At 38.5% G+C, this 16,260-nt stretch overlaps 1 protein-coding gene across 2 annotated transcripts in view; it reads left to right on the top strand.

Moving 5' to 3' along the window:
• The window catches only part of nmo (serine/threonine-protein kinase nemo), a 76,746-nt gene that overhangs the window by 2,623 nt on the left and 57,863 nt on the right, over positions 1 to 16,260 (top strand). The window lies entirely within an intron of this gene.

Raw genomic sequence — 16,260 nt, 5'->3', positions numbered from 1 at the left:
TCCCCAAGTAATGGTATTCGCTGCTTTGTAACTTTGTATACCTTCAACTCGAATAGCTAGTTATGTTTACAAAATACCGTACTGGCTTTTATATAAACAAACATGTAAACAAATATCTGCAAGGGTATTTGCAACTTCGGTCCACTTTCAGGCACACCCCATTGCCTTGCAATGTTCTTTTTTGTCATGGTCTCGCCGTGGGTTCAGCAACCTTCTGTTTAGGCCTTTGATTCTGTAACCCTTTTGGATTGTATGTTGTGTTGCTCTTGTTGTTGTTGTTGTATTTTTTATGTGCAGCAGGCAACGTCAACATCCTCATACCTCGTACCCATTTCAATTCTGAGCCCAGTCTCAGTCCCAGTCCAGAGCCCCGAGCTGTCCTTCATGATTTTGCGCCTTTGTGCAGTTTTCAACGTTTCGGCCTGGCCCCCCGAGGGTGGATTTTTCCTATAATATATTTCTTACCCTAAGCGTGGACTCTCTCCCCTTGCATTTGCCTCGTTTACTTTGCCATCTCCCTCGTTTTTGCCTTTCCTCTTGACTCTCCTTTGATTTGCATTTTTTTGCGAAAATTTTTACATTAATTGTTGCTTAAACGGGTTTAACTTTATATCTAACTGCTACATCTGTTTAGTTTTGTAACTCACTGAAAGAACTAGAATGTGAAATGTAGATTTAAGCATTTTCAAAATGCTTTTATTTACACTTGAACTAACAGGAAGTACAAAAGATGTTTCTGTATTAGGCACAAGAATTAAAAATCACTCCTAGTGATATCATAACCCATATCAATTTAATAAAAGGTGTTAAAAGAGGTTCTAAAAGGGCCTTTGTGTTTGCGGTAAAATTTAAAAATATTTCTAACTTTCAGTAAATAACAAAATAAACAAAATAGTACCCGAAAAATGGTGCAAATTGATCTCCACGAAGCAACCTATCCACAATGGCAATCACATACGTTTTGACTAGCCAATAATTTGCTTCCATTTAATATTTAAATTCGGCTTCCCATCCATTTATTTTTAGTGTAGGCTCTGAAGTTCGGCAACGCTGCTTTTTACAAATTTCATTCACGTGTAAAACGGCATTTCCGGCTATAATCAAAACGCAAAGTGAGGCCAGTTTATCGGTGGGGCTCTGCGGTCCGCGGAGTTGGTGGAGGAGGCATTGGTCCGCCGGGAAGCCAGTGAAAAACTGGCACACGGCCGGGTATTGGGGATGGGGATGAAGTGTGGAGGTTGTGGACCTGGGCCTGGGCCTGGGTCTGGGCACAAGGAAGTCTGAAGACGAGCCACAAGTGGAGGAGCTGAGCTAAAAGAAAACATAGAGCGTAGAAAGGCAAACTATGAGGAGAGGCGCATGAAGCAGCTCGAGTACGACGAGTATATCCCCTTAAAAGCCCCCATTCCCCTGAAAAAGACCAAGTTAAGCCACCGATTCCCTTTGGCCAACTGAAAGTGGAACCCGCAGAAAGAAGTCGTTGACGTTTGAATTGGCTTTGCAAAGCCATCATCTTAACCGTGTGGGTCTGACAGTGTCTTAAGCAATATATATTAATATGCATTCACAATTCCCACTATTACTATTCTGAGCTTAATATCTGGGACTCATATTTAAAGATCTTTTATAGTTTAGTTTTAAAATTAACAGAATTATATGTAATATAGGAAACTCTAGGAAAATGTTCAGATTAAAGACTGGTAAAGTATTTTTGGATAACCGCCAATTATTGTTTTCCATTCATACAAAAGATTTAAGTGTTGTGAGTACTTTACAGTTTGAGTTCTGCTAAAAGTTCCTTAGTTGCAGGCTTTTGCTACTCAATTTTGTTTTAATTCAAGAAAGTTGAACTTGTGCAAGTTGAAGTTATGGCAGCTGTGCTGCTTATATACAGCTTTTATATATATAAAGATCCCGTCCGACTTGGGGGCGACAGAAACTTAGGCTTGGAATGCAATCAAGCGTTAAATTCAAGTGCCAAATGCCGAACTTGTTAGATGCAGCTGGCCCCCGTCCGGCCCAGACCTAGGCTAGGCCATGTCTTTTTTATTTATTTATTTTTGTTTACGGTTTCTTAGTTAAAGGTGGTGCTGCTCTAGAGGGTGGAGAGGTTGGTTCTGTGAGGGGGAAGTTTGTGTGGAAAGAGCAGGTGAAGCGTGGTTTGGAGGCGCGGAAGGAAGTGCCTGGTCGTTAAGTAGTTCTTGTTTTCGGCTGAAGTTGGCCAACATGGCCAAGTAAAAATATAAACTTATAAAAGTTTGTTTGTATTTTAGTAACATTAGTTTGTCCATTTTTCTTAGGGAAAATTTAAGTTTAAGGGTGTAGAAATTTGTAATTATTTCAGAAATTGTGTTAACTTTTTCCAAAAAAATGTTCCACTGCTGCAATTACTCAAACCTCTTGATTTTAACTGCCTCTCCCCCAACTTAAAACACTTGAAATGATTCTAATAAAAAACCGAAATCGATGCTTACTGCTAGATTACTCAATTTATAATTTGTTTCCCAGAAATGGCACTCTAGAAACCAAACACACAAAAAAAAAGAAGAACGATGCTAACGAAACAAGAACAACAAACATTCAACCAATTAATCCTAGGCAAAGTTCTACGAATTTTTCCCAATGCAACCGACTCGAAAGAGTCAAGAAACGACAGAGAATTATATATAAGTATATATATACATATATATTGTATCCGAACCGTAGGTATATCGGTATGTATGTGCGGGTCGCTGGGACGGGACAGACTTGGACTCGGGCTGCGCAGCAGTCGCATAAGAAATATGCTATAAGGTATCCCAAAAGACGAGCGAATGAGCGAAGATCTTTGGGCTTTACTTTAAACTACCTGCAACTGGTTTTGGGAGGTGCGCAGGCAGACGACGGACCGACAGACCGATGGACAAGTGGACGACGGGCGGCTGAAAAAAAAAAAAGACAGTGTAAACCTTTTGCCTGCATCGAGAGACGAAACCCGCTTCCTGCACGAATTGCGGTGCGGCGGCGGCCTGTGGACTCTCTGCGGATCTCTGGACCTGGACCTCAACCTGGCATCCAGAGTCTTGGCCTGGTCAGCAGCAAGGCAAGGTGTCTCTGGTCTAGGCTCACTCACCTACCACCGACTGACTTGGCTTAGCCCGTTCCTGTTATTTTTAGGCTTCGGCTTTGTTTTGGCCCATTCCAGTTCCCTGGCAACAGGCCGACTTAGGAGGAAGAAGAGCAATTTAGAACCTTTTAATGGCCTTTATTGTTTATGGTCATGAACGTTATGGTTTATTTTGAGCATAAAACTAATAAAAATATCAACCTGTCTGGGGTTTTGAATTTAAATTTGAATAAAGCAATTAATGTGTAATAAAATACATTGTATTTGCTACATTGTTGACTTAATTACATTGATTATTTAATTGAAATACATTGTAGTTATTATTTAAGAAAGTCGAGGGTATTCCTAGCTTCTACATCCTGGTATTTTTTGTCACTTTACAATCCCCATCTGATTTTGATCGGGTCGCAATCCTTGTGCTAATCTCAGCCGGGGAGTTCAGTTCCCGCATGGTATTCGTGCTTGTACTTTTGATTTTGGACTGAGCCCAACCACCGAAAAATATGTGTGTGCGAGAGGCCAAAATCGAAAGCAGTGCACATGCATAGTTTTATTTACGATACTCCTCAATCCCAGTCACAATACCGCCGTCGACGCGCCGATAGCGATCCCATTCCAAGCCCTCCACTGTTTGGAACAGCTGCTGCAGAGGCTGTGCCATTCCCCCTCCGCCGAATCCCCGTCCTGTTTTTGGTCTTTTCCTGCGGTGGTTGGTTGAACAACCTTCGCCTGCTTTTCAGTTATATTTCGTCTGGCAAACATATACACACATGTGCATGTGTGTGTACACACAGACCGCTTACAGGATATGGTTCGGTCGTGAGGTCCCGCATATGTTTTTTTGTTTTCAGTCTCGTCTCGTTTCGTTTCGATTCGCTTCCCCGGGAGTGCATCATCCTGAAGAGTAGCAAGGAACAGCCCGAAACACACAAAACCAAACCCAAACCATCCCCTTTTAGTTTTGTCGGTCTCTTGCAACGACAAAGTTTTTCCAAAACCATTTTCAATTCAGCGTTTTCCGTTAGAGGGGGGAACCCCGTTTGTATCTGTATGTGACTTTGAAAGTGTTTGAATAATTATCCTGTTTTTCGTAGCTCTCCCTGCAATTTCTTTGCATTTATCCCCGACTGGGTTGCCTTTGCAGTTTTAGTCAAAGGGGGACGCTCGCTCTATTGGTTTATGAGTTTTTCATCAAGTTTTCCTCATTTCAAGCTTAACACACACTCACACATAAATTGGTATTGATTTTATTCAAGGGAAACTAGTCTTTGGTTGGTTAAATTTTGTGAAAAGGGGTTAAGCCAGAGAATGGGTGTTATTATAATTTATTCCGTAATTTGTCAACAGTCTTAGGGTGAGAGAAAATTGATTAATAAATGTGATGTAGATATTACTTAATTCTTTTAAGATAAATCATTTTTCTTGTTCGTGGGGTTGTCTGCGCTCTTAAACATAGTTTACCCTTTTTGACTTTACCTTAACTGATTTTTCTAGTAAATTAACTCGTAAATTATCGTTAAAATGTTGTATATTATTACTAAAATATGTACAAATTGATAAATTATCTGCTAGCACTTGATAAACTTCTATTTCATAAATTAAATTGAGTGAAAATTATTACACAAACGTAAAGTGCACCCTCATATTTTAATCTCCCTTGTAAATATTGATCTTCCAAACGATTAATTGATTTTCTTATTGAAATCCCATACCGTGTGGGCATTATCTATCATCAGAGGTTGAAAGTAGTTAAGTGAAGTCCGGCAACATGGCCTTATGACACGCACAGGACCTGCAATTCAGGTAGAACTCGGGGAAAATCCTCTACGCCCTGCTGCCTTCACTTATATCTTTCTCCTTTTATTTTTCGGGTGAAACATTTGGTCCTTATCCCTATGTTCGTAGAAGTGGGAGGAGTAGGAGACAAAAGGGAATTACGCACGCAATTTTGTACACAGCTTCATTCTGGCCAAAAGAGATACGGATACTCGGATACTACAGATACGCAAACAACACATGTGTATGTGCAGCTTAGTTCACTACGGCTGGCGTTCTACGCTCTACGGTTCAAGTGAAGCGCAAATGTATCTTTGAAGTTTATTTTGTACTAGACCCTGCCACTTCCCTACCTTCCTCACCTCCCTCCCTCGCTTCTTCATTCTCTTCTCCCATTGAGCCTCGGTTTAGGTATCGTGTAACAAAGTGTGGCAGAAGGGAGCGCAAGAAATAACGTTGCAGCTCTTTTCCACACATGTGCGTGTTTCTGTATCTGTATCTGCGGCTCCGCCTGTATCTGTATCCGCAAATGTATTTGTATCTGTATCTGTATCGGTGCGTGTGCCTGTGCGTTTGCCAGGCAGTATCTTGAAATAATTTTCACTTGGACCGCCTGCGAGCTGAGCGCCCCAAATGAAAAATAATAGTCAACCAAGTGCCACCAAAACGTAAAAAGCTTCCATGGGTTCTAAGTTGGGATTGGTGCACCGAAAAAAAGAAATAGGGAATGCCAATAAAAACTGTGTTGATTAGGTTTTTAATAGTCAATTAAAATAGGTCTTAAAATATTTGTAATATAAAATTTCTATTAAATTACTTTTAAAAATATTATTAATACATTTTAGTATGGCACTTTTTTTTTTACATTTTTACTAACAATACGGTCATACTGTTGAATCTATCTAGACACTTTTAGAGTTACGGAATGCACTATTGATTTTATGAAAATTTCATTCATATCACCATCACCTTGAAAAGAATGCTCCCTTTCTCCAAGTGTAGACTCCACCTCAAGCAGGTAGCTCCTCGCCACCGTCCCCCCTCTTTTGCTGCGTGTATGCCAAATAAATCATCGTGTGTTGGACAACAGAACGAACGTTGAACGCTCCTCTTGCCCATTTCGGCCCCCCTTTTCCTCATTTCCCCCCCTTCTCCACCATGCTGCCGTGTCCATTGAGTGGAGTTCAACTGTTCTGGGTCTCCTACCTTGGAGCTGCTCGTAAAGTGCATTGGAAAACTGAAATAGACAAGTCGAGACAGTTGGACACAGCCGAGCACTGCGAACACCGAACCGAACCGGGGCGGGGTTCCGAGGGGCTTCAGCCTGGGGCGGTCAACTCTACTTGAACCCGAACCTAATGAAGCCACTACGGGTGAATAGTTGTTGGGGAAAAATAGAAAGAAAAAGAAGAGAGGGGTTGGGAAGGGGAGAGCTGCCAAGGTGGGGGGTAGTAAATAAAACAGAACCCATCCAGGTGGGAAGCGAGGGAGCGAACAGCAGGATGGCAGGGAAACTAATTAAGTTTTGCGTCAAACTATTTGCCTCGAGGGGCCAAAAGGGGGGTGGGGAAAAACTATACCGAGAAGTGTTGGAAAATTTATGCATTCAAGTGATTTAGGTTTTTGGGGAATAATAAGCCAAGGAATGCTAAGAAAGTTTGAAAATATTAGAACCAATACAAAGATAAAGAATGTGTTAGTTTAATTTCTAAACAAATTAAAAAACAGATCCCATCGATTCGTGCTAATTAAGCGCGATCTGACACCGACTTGGCAATCGCGTTGAAAGGATCGCGCCTTTACCTCCTATTCTCCATTTCCCACCTAAGTCCATTGTGGCTGTTTTGGAAAATCTCGCATATTTAGCACAATGGAAAACTCTTTTTTGCTAGTGGCACGACGGCACAAGTCACTCAGCCGCAACGAGAAAATCGTGCGAGCGTTTAATGTGGCTGGCAAAAGCTTGCTCGCAGCTGCAACTGCAACTGCAACAACAGCAGAAATTGCAACTGCAGCAGCAACAGCAACTTCTGCAACTGCAACTCAAGCAACAGCCGTAAACTAACTGCTATTGTGTGTGGATCCAGTCTGCTTCATCAGCCTCAGCCTCTTCGGCTTTAGTCGCTGTTTATGCTAAATGAGGGTTAACACAAAACAGAAAGAGCAGAGGCGAAAAAGTATATACGAAACGAGCTTCTTCCACAGTGCAGAGAAAATAATTTTCCCAAAACGATAACTTAAATATGTTTCTTTGGAAAATTTAGATTTAAGTCATTCAGTTGCGGTTTAGCTTAAACTATTTATTAAATAATATAATATGAAGCTCAGAATTAACGTTTCTTTTTACTCCTTAAAATAAAGTATTTTTTCTCAGTGTATTTAAAGTTGCAACTGTAAAATGTCCGCGAACTCTCAGACTCTGACTTAAATTTCGGCAAACAACTGAGGGATGCAAGGGGTGCTTGCTGAATGCAAAACAGGCCTATCTGCAATCTTTTCGTTGGCAAACTTTTGACAACATTTTGCCACCCTCTTGTAATAACAAAAAAAAAAAAAAAAAAAAAAATCACAACCCAGCTTTGATTTGTGTACTCCATGGTAGATTTTTCCTCGTCTCTCTACCATTACCATTTGTAATCCTGTTGCAGTCTGCACAATTTGTGTACACAAATTGCTGAGATTTACAGCATTTATCGTAGGTGTTAATTAACAATTGTTTGTGGAGCTTCAATCGAGTTTCGAACATCCAAGGCAAGTTTTGTAATTGTAAATGTTGTGAAATCTTTAGAGAAGAAGGCTTGAAGATTTTATGAAATTGTGGGAATTAGATAAAAAAAGGAAATATTGGGGAATAATTTTTCTCTGAAATCCATAGTAACTACATTATATTTCATTTAAATTACCTTAATATTTATAATTCATAGTTATTCGAACTTTACTCTTTTTCTAATTAAATTTTTTGGGAATCCCATTTAAAGCCACCTGATACGGCACAGCAAACACACACACATTTAGCAGGCTTGGCTCTACCATTTCAGGCCTCTTAACTAGGAGCTTAGCATATTTTCTTAACCCCAATAATGCCGCACAATCAGGGACGGATTTTGCCGCATTGCCGCTGCTTCAAATTCCCCTTTTGGAGCCAACGAAACTGAGGGATACTCGACTCTCCATGGGGAACCGCTTTTTGGCTGCATCATCATCATCATCGTCGTCGTCGTCGTCGTTGTGGCCACGACCATCGCCATGATGATTATTATCCTCTGTGTGTGTGCTTGCCACTAAACGCTTTTGACATTTCAATTAAAATTCTGGAAAAAGTCTATGGCGGTAATTGCTGCGAATGCCTTTGCCCCACTGCAGCGTCATTGTTAAATATTTACCAGGCGCAAAGAGAAGTGGAAGTGTATTTGAAAATGGTTTCGCCTGGCGCCAAAAGCACTCCCCTCTTTCCTTTTGGCCTTCTGTAATTCCTTTCTCCTCTTTCTATATAATTAGACAGATGCGTTAATTGTGGCAGGGAAATATTTTACCATTCTTTATTGCACTTGCTGCAGAATTCTTAACCCATCTCTCTCGCTATGCCGACTACCTGACTCTTTCTAATCTCCTTTGACAAATGAGTTGCGACGCAGTTCATTTATTTTTTTTCTCGTTCCAGAGATGTTGCCATGCAATTAGCCTGCTGCCGCACGTATGTGATATTTCCTTATAAGGCAGTGGTGGTGGCCTCACCTGATTTATTTTTCTCCCTCGCTTAAAAATATAAATGATATATATTTTTTTTATTTTTTGCATATAGCATGTATCTCTGAGTCGGCTTTGTTGTCAAGTGTCATTATTGATGTATGATCTTGATATCTGCGCAAAACATACGTATGAACAACAAAAGGTTGTTACTCTTTGTCGAGGCTTCCTTCCTTACCCGTCTTTCCTGAAAAGTTCCCCTTATTTCCATAAACTGATGCAACAAAAGCTTTGTGTTTATTTCCTTGGCGCCATTCAATGCGTCAGAGCTTGGTTACAATATTAAAATGCACAAGGAAAAATATTACTAAATGTTGTTAACACATTTTTAAAAAGCCGACATTTTATTTAAGATGTGGATATGTTTTTAACCCATTAAAACATAGCCAGCTCTTTTCCTTTAATTTTAAGCTGGTTTTTTATTTAAGGTTTATATTTCTCTGGCTCTTAATTTAAATTGTAGTGCCCATATAGGCTTTAAAATCTGAAAAAATATCTTTCTGTGTCGAATGTAAAAAGGGAAATGGAAAAAGGAAAAGGAAAATGTGCAGTGCAAATATTACAAGGTCGGAGAGAAATGGAAAAACTCAATCAAGAAAAACTACGATATAATAAATATGAATCTGTAGCTCTTTAAATTGAAAAAAAAAAGGGAAAGAAGAAATCAACACAGAAATCACATTGAAAAAAATGCACTAAAATTAAAGCTTGGAAGAACAAAAATACAGAAAATGAAATGCAAACATTAAAATTAAGCAATTTTAAATGAAACTCTTAGTGTTAAATGCAGAAGCATCAAATCTCATAAAAAGCACAAAAAAGTACAACAAAATCTGTTTCAGGAATGCAGCAAAGACTTAAATTGCAGAGCAATGAAAATTGCAATAAAACGATTTGAATTGATATAGCTCAACCAGCGTAGAACGCAATTTTAATAAAGTTCAGCTGCGAATTGTTGACAGAATCTGAAATGGTTTCACTTTTGTAACAAAGTTTTGCTGTAAAAAAAATCTGAAAAATGTCAGATTAAAAATAGGATTAAAACTTATTCAATCCATGAGACACTTTTTTAACAAACATAAATTGAAATATGAATTTAAACAAACAATTCATACGAGTTTAATGCAGTTTTTTTCATTAAACAAAAATGATTTTTACTTTACGCCCTCGCTTGAAAAACGGGATTATCTCTCTTTTCTTTTGATTTTTTCTATATTTTTTTTAAACCCAAATAAACATTCCTATATGATGCATCATTAGCTCGTTGAAAACCAGCAAAATCTATACAAAAACGGAGCGGATTTCTCCTTCGTTTGAGGCAGGTGCGCTTTGTCTGTTATATTTTGTTCCTCTTTTTTTTTTTTGCGAGGGAACATTGTGTCAGGTCCTTAAAAGCAGATCCTCTGCAGCCGCATTTTCAGGACGAAGCGAGTGAGCTCAAATTACGGCGGGGATAACAAAGAGACGACGAGAAACCTCGGGCGGATCGTCGAGAATAGAAGGATCGGTGGCATAATAAAGGCAGGATACACTCCGGCCTGCTCAAGTACCTGACCCTGCTGCTGTTGGTCCTGTCATGCTCCTATGTCCTTTGCAGCTGTCTGGCTTCGCTCCATGTTGTTGTCCTCATTTTGTCTCCTTTTCATATTGATTTTCCCCTCCACATGTGTCAAAAGCCTTGGAGCCTCGACTAGTGGGAGCCCATTAACAACAAAAATACGGGAGAGAAAAAATAAAATGAAAACGAGTACGAGTACACGGGAGTCCCAACGAAAACGGCAGATGGTTGGATATAATAGCATTGGATCGAGGAGAGTGGGCCGTTGACCCTGAGGGGGGGACTCCAAATAGCGGGGATGGATGTAGCCTCCACATAAAGGATGAGCATGAATGTTAATATTGACGCAAGGTGGAGTTTGCTTGCAGTTTTGTTTTGGGGCTCGGGCACACCGTCCTCCAACATCGACTCCCCGACTCCACAAAGCTGCAACTTAAGTTAGCCAATTTATTAGCGAATTTTTGCTGGTGTTTTTAGCTGGGGAAATGGCCAAGTACTGTTACTGCGATCGTGACAGAGTGATTTATACAGCTACTTTGATTTTTACGATGGCAATACATATTTATTGAGTATCAAAAATGACCTACAAAGTATACCACAAATTACTAGGTGCAGGATGGGATTATTGAATTTTTATTAAAAACTATATTTAAAGGTTTTTACGAACAAGAAAGACTGCTTACAAAATTAGATAGTTTCAAGCTTAAGATATGTTCATTTTCCTATTTAATCACCCTGATTACTTAATTCCTTCTCAACTTTGACAAATCTTTAAGAAACTTTTCCAAATATTTGCTCATCTCTAAAGCAACAATGTTGTTGGTGTTGTTTTGCTTCAACTTCCTTTTCTCTGCTGCTGGCACGCATGCGCTAAGAAAAGCAGCGACGCAACGTTCATTGCACCCAAAAAAAATAAATAAATAAGAATAAGAAAAAAAAAAAGAAATATACACCAACAGCAGCTACAACAACAACAACAACGGAAAGTTAAGTAAAGAAGAATGAAATTTTCGTTTGGGATTTTTACGATGACTGAGCGAGTGAGACAGCTGGAGAGTGAGTGAAGGAGAAGGAACTATGGAGAACCGGATGGTCTTCATCTATACGTCGAGTTAAAGCTGACCGACCCAGACCCCAAAGTCTTCCCCACCGAAACCCCTTGTTACCCTTGGTTACCATAATATACACAGAGCAAAAACTGATTTTTTTTTTGTGATATTTAGTATATTAATTATATTATTTGCACTATATACCAGAGGATATAATAATACGTCAAGTACAAAGTGTAAATGGTATATCTTTGAATATATAAAAAATAAATTTAGGTAATCAAAAGAAAGTAATCAAAAGAAACAAAGTATTTGTTAATTTTAAATATTTAAAAAAAATGTTATTATATTTTTAAAAAATTCCAAAAGTATATTAGCTATTCTTAGTCTCTTAAATATTTTTAAAATATACTACAATTTTTCTCTGTGTAAAAAGTCTAAACTCCAAGACTGCGTTCCGTTGCATTCGCCTGCATTTTGGGTTGTCTGGGTTGTACATTGCCATATGCCTTTGGGGCAGTGTTCTTCAACCTATCCCAAGTTTTTTTCTTTCTTCACTTTTTTTTTATATTTATTTTGACACGCATTAGTGTGTGTTTTTTGTGTGGAAAAAGGAAGAAGAAGAACTGTTCTCAGTGTTTAAATATTTTTTTAATTGAACTTTTGCCTCCAGTTGTGAACAAGCCAGCAGAGTGTGTGGGTATTGGGTATTATTTTTGCGGTTATTGATTGGTTAGATATCAAAACATGCATCGAAATTGTTGGCCACAACCATGATAAACCGTTATAACTATATAATTTATGTAGTCCCCAATTGATGACTCAGCTCAGCAGGGTCGAACTTATTAATTTCGTATAGATTATTAGGGGTTCCTATAAGTGTAATTGCAGTAATTGTTTGCTGATAGACTTGCGATAAAGGTTCAATGAGTACTTAATGATAGATCTATGAAAATAATAAGACAATGTAGGAAAATTATTTTAATATTAAAATGTTTAGGAAACTAAACGAATAGGGTTTAAATTCAAAACCAAACTTATGAATTATTGATTGTAGAGCTTCCTCTATTATTATTTTAAATTTTAAGGAAGTGCTACCTTATCGATGGTATTAAATACAAATTATATAATTTTAACATGGTTTCCTTTAAATTTTCTATGCCATTTTAATAATCAATTATTTTCTCTTCTCTTTTTTAGGTAAGTTCATATTCAAACTATACGCAACCTAGTTATCTAAAACCCACGTAAGTTCATTAATTCTAGGATTCTCAATTATCTCCAGTGAATCATGTTGCATTCGCCATAAATCCCGGTTTATTATATAGTTTAAAGTAATTAACATTAACTGATATATATGTGGGCGTGTTAGCACCGAATAGAAGTTCAAAGTTCGAGTGGTCGTCTCCTAGAATCGCTTAATGAGCTGGCCAGAGAATGGACACAGAATGAGGGAAAAATGCCATAAAATTCACTTGACAACAACAGAATGCATTAAAATTTTCTTACCAATCATAAAAATGCGTCATAAAATTGAAGCTGCCAAGGAAACTCAGCATGCCAAAGTGCAGGGAAATGCTTGTAGATACTGGTATCTTGGGGGCGAGCGATGCATCTTTTTTTTTTTTATAGAGAATTCTTTCTGGGGTGGCTGATGGGAGAGTGGGGGAGTGTCGACAAAGTGTTTTGCTCTTCTCTATTTCTCCCTATTCACACTATATCTCTCAGTTCGAGGGTCAAAGTGTACGGCATCAAATTTCACGCACACATGCGAGGGCGGGAAAACTCCTCTAATAAACGCTGCTGCAGCATCTCATTCTCATTCTCATTCTCTCTCTGTGGGTTGGAAAACATTGGAATGCATGTAGAGCAGTAAAACTAGCGGACACAATACCAAAGTCATCGAAAGAAATCAATAAAGAAAGTAATTTGAAACGTGGACAAGCTCCTCTGTTCTCCTCTGTCTGCCGCTTCGCCTGGTCTGGTCTCTCTCTTCTGCCAAAAGGCAATTTATCTAATGGTAATATTGTATGGCTATAAAACAATATTGGCAAAAGGCGAGTCAGCTGTGGTCGAGGCGGAAAATGCCGGACAGCCAACCGAGAGAGTCCCAGACAAACGTTGCTTTTAAGGCGAGGCGGCGAGGCATTCAGGCGGGGAATTTCAGTTGCCATAATGCAAACGTTTTCACGTTGCATATAGCGTAATTCCTTTGGATCTTTATGGAGTTGGTCATTCTGGGGGTGGCTTTAATTAAGGACATTAATGAGAAAATGCTTAGGGAAAAAGAAAACATAAAAGAGGCTATTGTATATATACTATTTTTAGCTGTTTGGAAATAAAAAACTGTTATTAAATATAAAATAAAGCTCTCACTAAACCTTGCCCAGTTTTTCCCTTTCTGAAAATGAGCTATATCACATGACAATTCCTCTGGGCGCCCCTTTCATCGAATGTAAAACAAAAAGGGGAGAAATCGTAGATTTTAATTAAAAAGAATCGTACAATTTTCTCCTTCTCCCGCTTCTGTGTTCTACTCTCGATTTCCCCATTGATATTGGCTAAATTTAAATTGTGGCCCCAGCGACATTGATTTGTCAGCGCCTCCGCTTGAGTCACAGAAACCGAATGGGACATGAGTGGCCAGCCCGCTTGAGTCATTTCATTCGCTGCTCTTGGCCACTTTTTTCCCCCACTTCTTCTGGTTCTTTGGTTATAATGTTCAGTTTGGTATTTATCCAGCTGTTAATTGTGTGTGATCTTGAAGAACAAGCCAAACATGTTGAACAATTTCTCTCAACTATTTTTATATATCTTTCAGGGCGACTCGGGGGCCTCGACATATGTTTGATTTTCTCGAGACATTAACAGAGAGAGAGACAAAGTTTGATGACCTTCACTGATGGAAAAACTATATTTTCTTGTCCCCTCATATCTTTGTTTTTGTGTAAACAAATCGTTGTGAAATGAATTTTCCCTTTTGGGGTTTACAGATTTCGAATAGAGAGATATCTTGCTTATGAATTTTAAACAGGCAAAATCAATTTGATATTCTCTGTTTCTCTCTCTTTAAATTTCACACGAATTTCCCATTTTCTTTTGCTGCCTACCGTAAAGCGAAAAAATCCGAAAATAACTGTGGAAATCCCTTATCGCCAGGACAACCTGCTGAGAGCGGTGAGCTAAAGAATTTAACCAAAAATCTCCTGCGTTTTCCTCGCCTTTAATTCGTTTTCCTGGAAGAGAATTCGACATGGTCTGGTCTTTCGTTTTCAGACAGCGGGTGTGGCTTTGTCTGGCTAAATTGAAAGGAAAAACTGGTTATATTTGATGATTTGGAACTATTTTAAGGAGAATATTACAAAATTGTAGTTATTTATAGAAAAGCCAGTAAAAAAGGAAATAAATTAATGAAATTCTTAGCCAAAATATATGTGAAATTCTTTTAAATCCATTAATTATTAATATTTCATTTAAGAATTTTCCTACTTTTTGCCTTTTTCTTGCCACCTTACGCCTGGTTTTTAGCGTGGGCGTGGCAGCCTTTGTTTTGACTGCTGGAGAAAACTAGCGGGGAAACTCTCATCAGGGAAAACTCATTAAACAAAGTACACTTGAACGCCCCATGACACACCTAGTATATATAGAGCTCCTCTTCGAGGCATTGTGCCCTCTCGCTCCATCGCCTCTTCCATCTCTCTCTCTTATCCTTCGGCACCCCTTTGCCGGTGCTAAACTTTGCTCGCTTTAACCCTTTACCACCTTATTCCCATACATAGTAGTTCCTCCTTTGTGTTCTATTTTTTTGTGCTAGTGTAGCTCACGACTTATTAACTGAGGTAGAGCGAGGAAAAAGAAAAGAAAATGTGTGCAAAATATTATTTTTCCTCCTTTTTTTGTTAGCTACCGCTGTTTGTTGTTTGACTCCTTTGCACACCTTTTTTTCTCTTGCTGTTTATTCTACCGTTCGTTTTACGTGCTATAAACATTTCAGAATGAAATTTTACAAAACTGTTGAAAGTGCTTAACAAACACAAACATGTTTGCGCGCACAAACACAGGTGCAGTTTGGTTGGCTTTAATTGCACAGGTTAAAGCGTCAGGAAAGCCACTAAAAACTATAGCACAGTTATAAGCGTTTCAATGGAGTGGAAAATGGGGAAATTTTTGGAAGAAGAGTTTGTTTCATAAGATTTATTTTATTTTTATAGTTTAAAATATTACATTCACATGTTGGAAATGCCTTTGTGTGTGTAAGAAATACAACTAAGTTGGCTAAATATAAGAAAAATAGGTAATATCTGTTATAGTAGCATTTCTGGGCAGAGAAATTTGCTGACTCCTTAGTTTGGGCTTTAAAACCCAAAAGGAAATTATAAAATTTTGTTACTTTTTAATTCTTAGAATACAATCCAAACTCTTGCACTGCGAATCATAATTTAGTTATTGCAGTTGCTGTTGCCTTGGTAGCAGCAATGTTGCAACTATTGCAGCAATTTAATATTGCTGCTGCAACACTGATGCCATGTTGAGCTATTATTGCTGTTGCCGTTGCAAACTCTGTCCTTTGTCCCTGGATCTTGGCTTTCTATGGTTTGGTTTCTACTTTTTATTGCCGCTCATAAGCCAGCCTGTTGCAATTTCTTCTTCCTTTTGGCTGACCAAATTGCTTCTAATGCATTGATTGCTGCTGTAAAATTTTTGCTAATACATGGGTATGGTTGGTATGCATTTTATTATGGTTGCACCTCTTATAGATACTGGTTTTAGAATGGATGTTTTTGTGACTTCAGGAATATAAACTTGAAGTTTTAAAATGTTTTAATTATTGAAAGACCTAAGAAGTTTCTATGTTCTCTTTTAACTGATCATAGAAACACTCCTGAAAAACGCTGTTTATAGAAAACGTTATGCATCTGTATATCTGGACGTTGTGACAAAATGACTGGCCACGCCCCTTACCCGCCTTTCTAGGTAGTACGATATTTTCAATTATCTGTTTTCCTAAATTTTCCTACCGAAAT

Source organism: Drosophila kikkawai, chromosome 3L (assembly GCF_030179895.1).
Source record: "Drosophila kikkawai strain 14028-0561.14 chromosome 3L, DkikHiC1v2, whole genome shotgun sequence".
In the NCBI taxonomy this organism is placed as follows: Eukaryota; Metazoa; Arthropoda; class Insecta; order Diptera; family Drosophilidae; genus Drosophila; species Drosophila kikkawai.
This window is presented reverse-complemented; position numbering and strand designations above follow the sequence as displayed.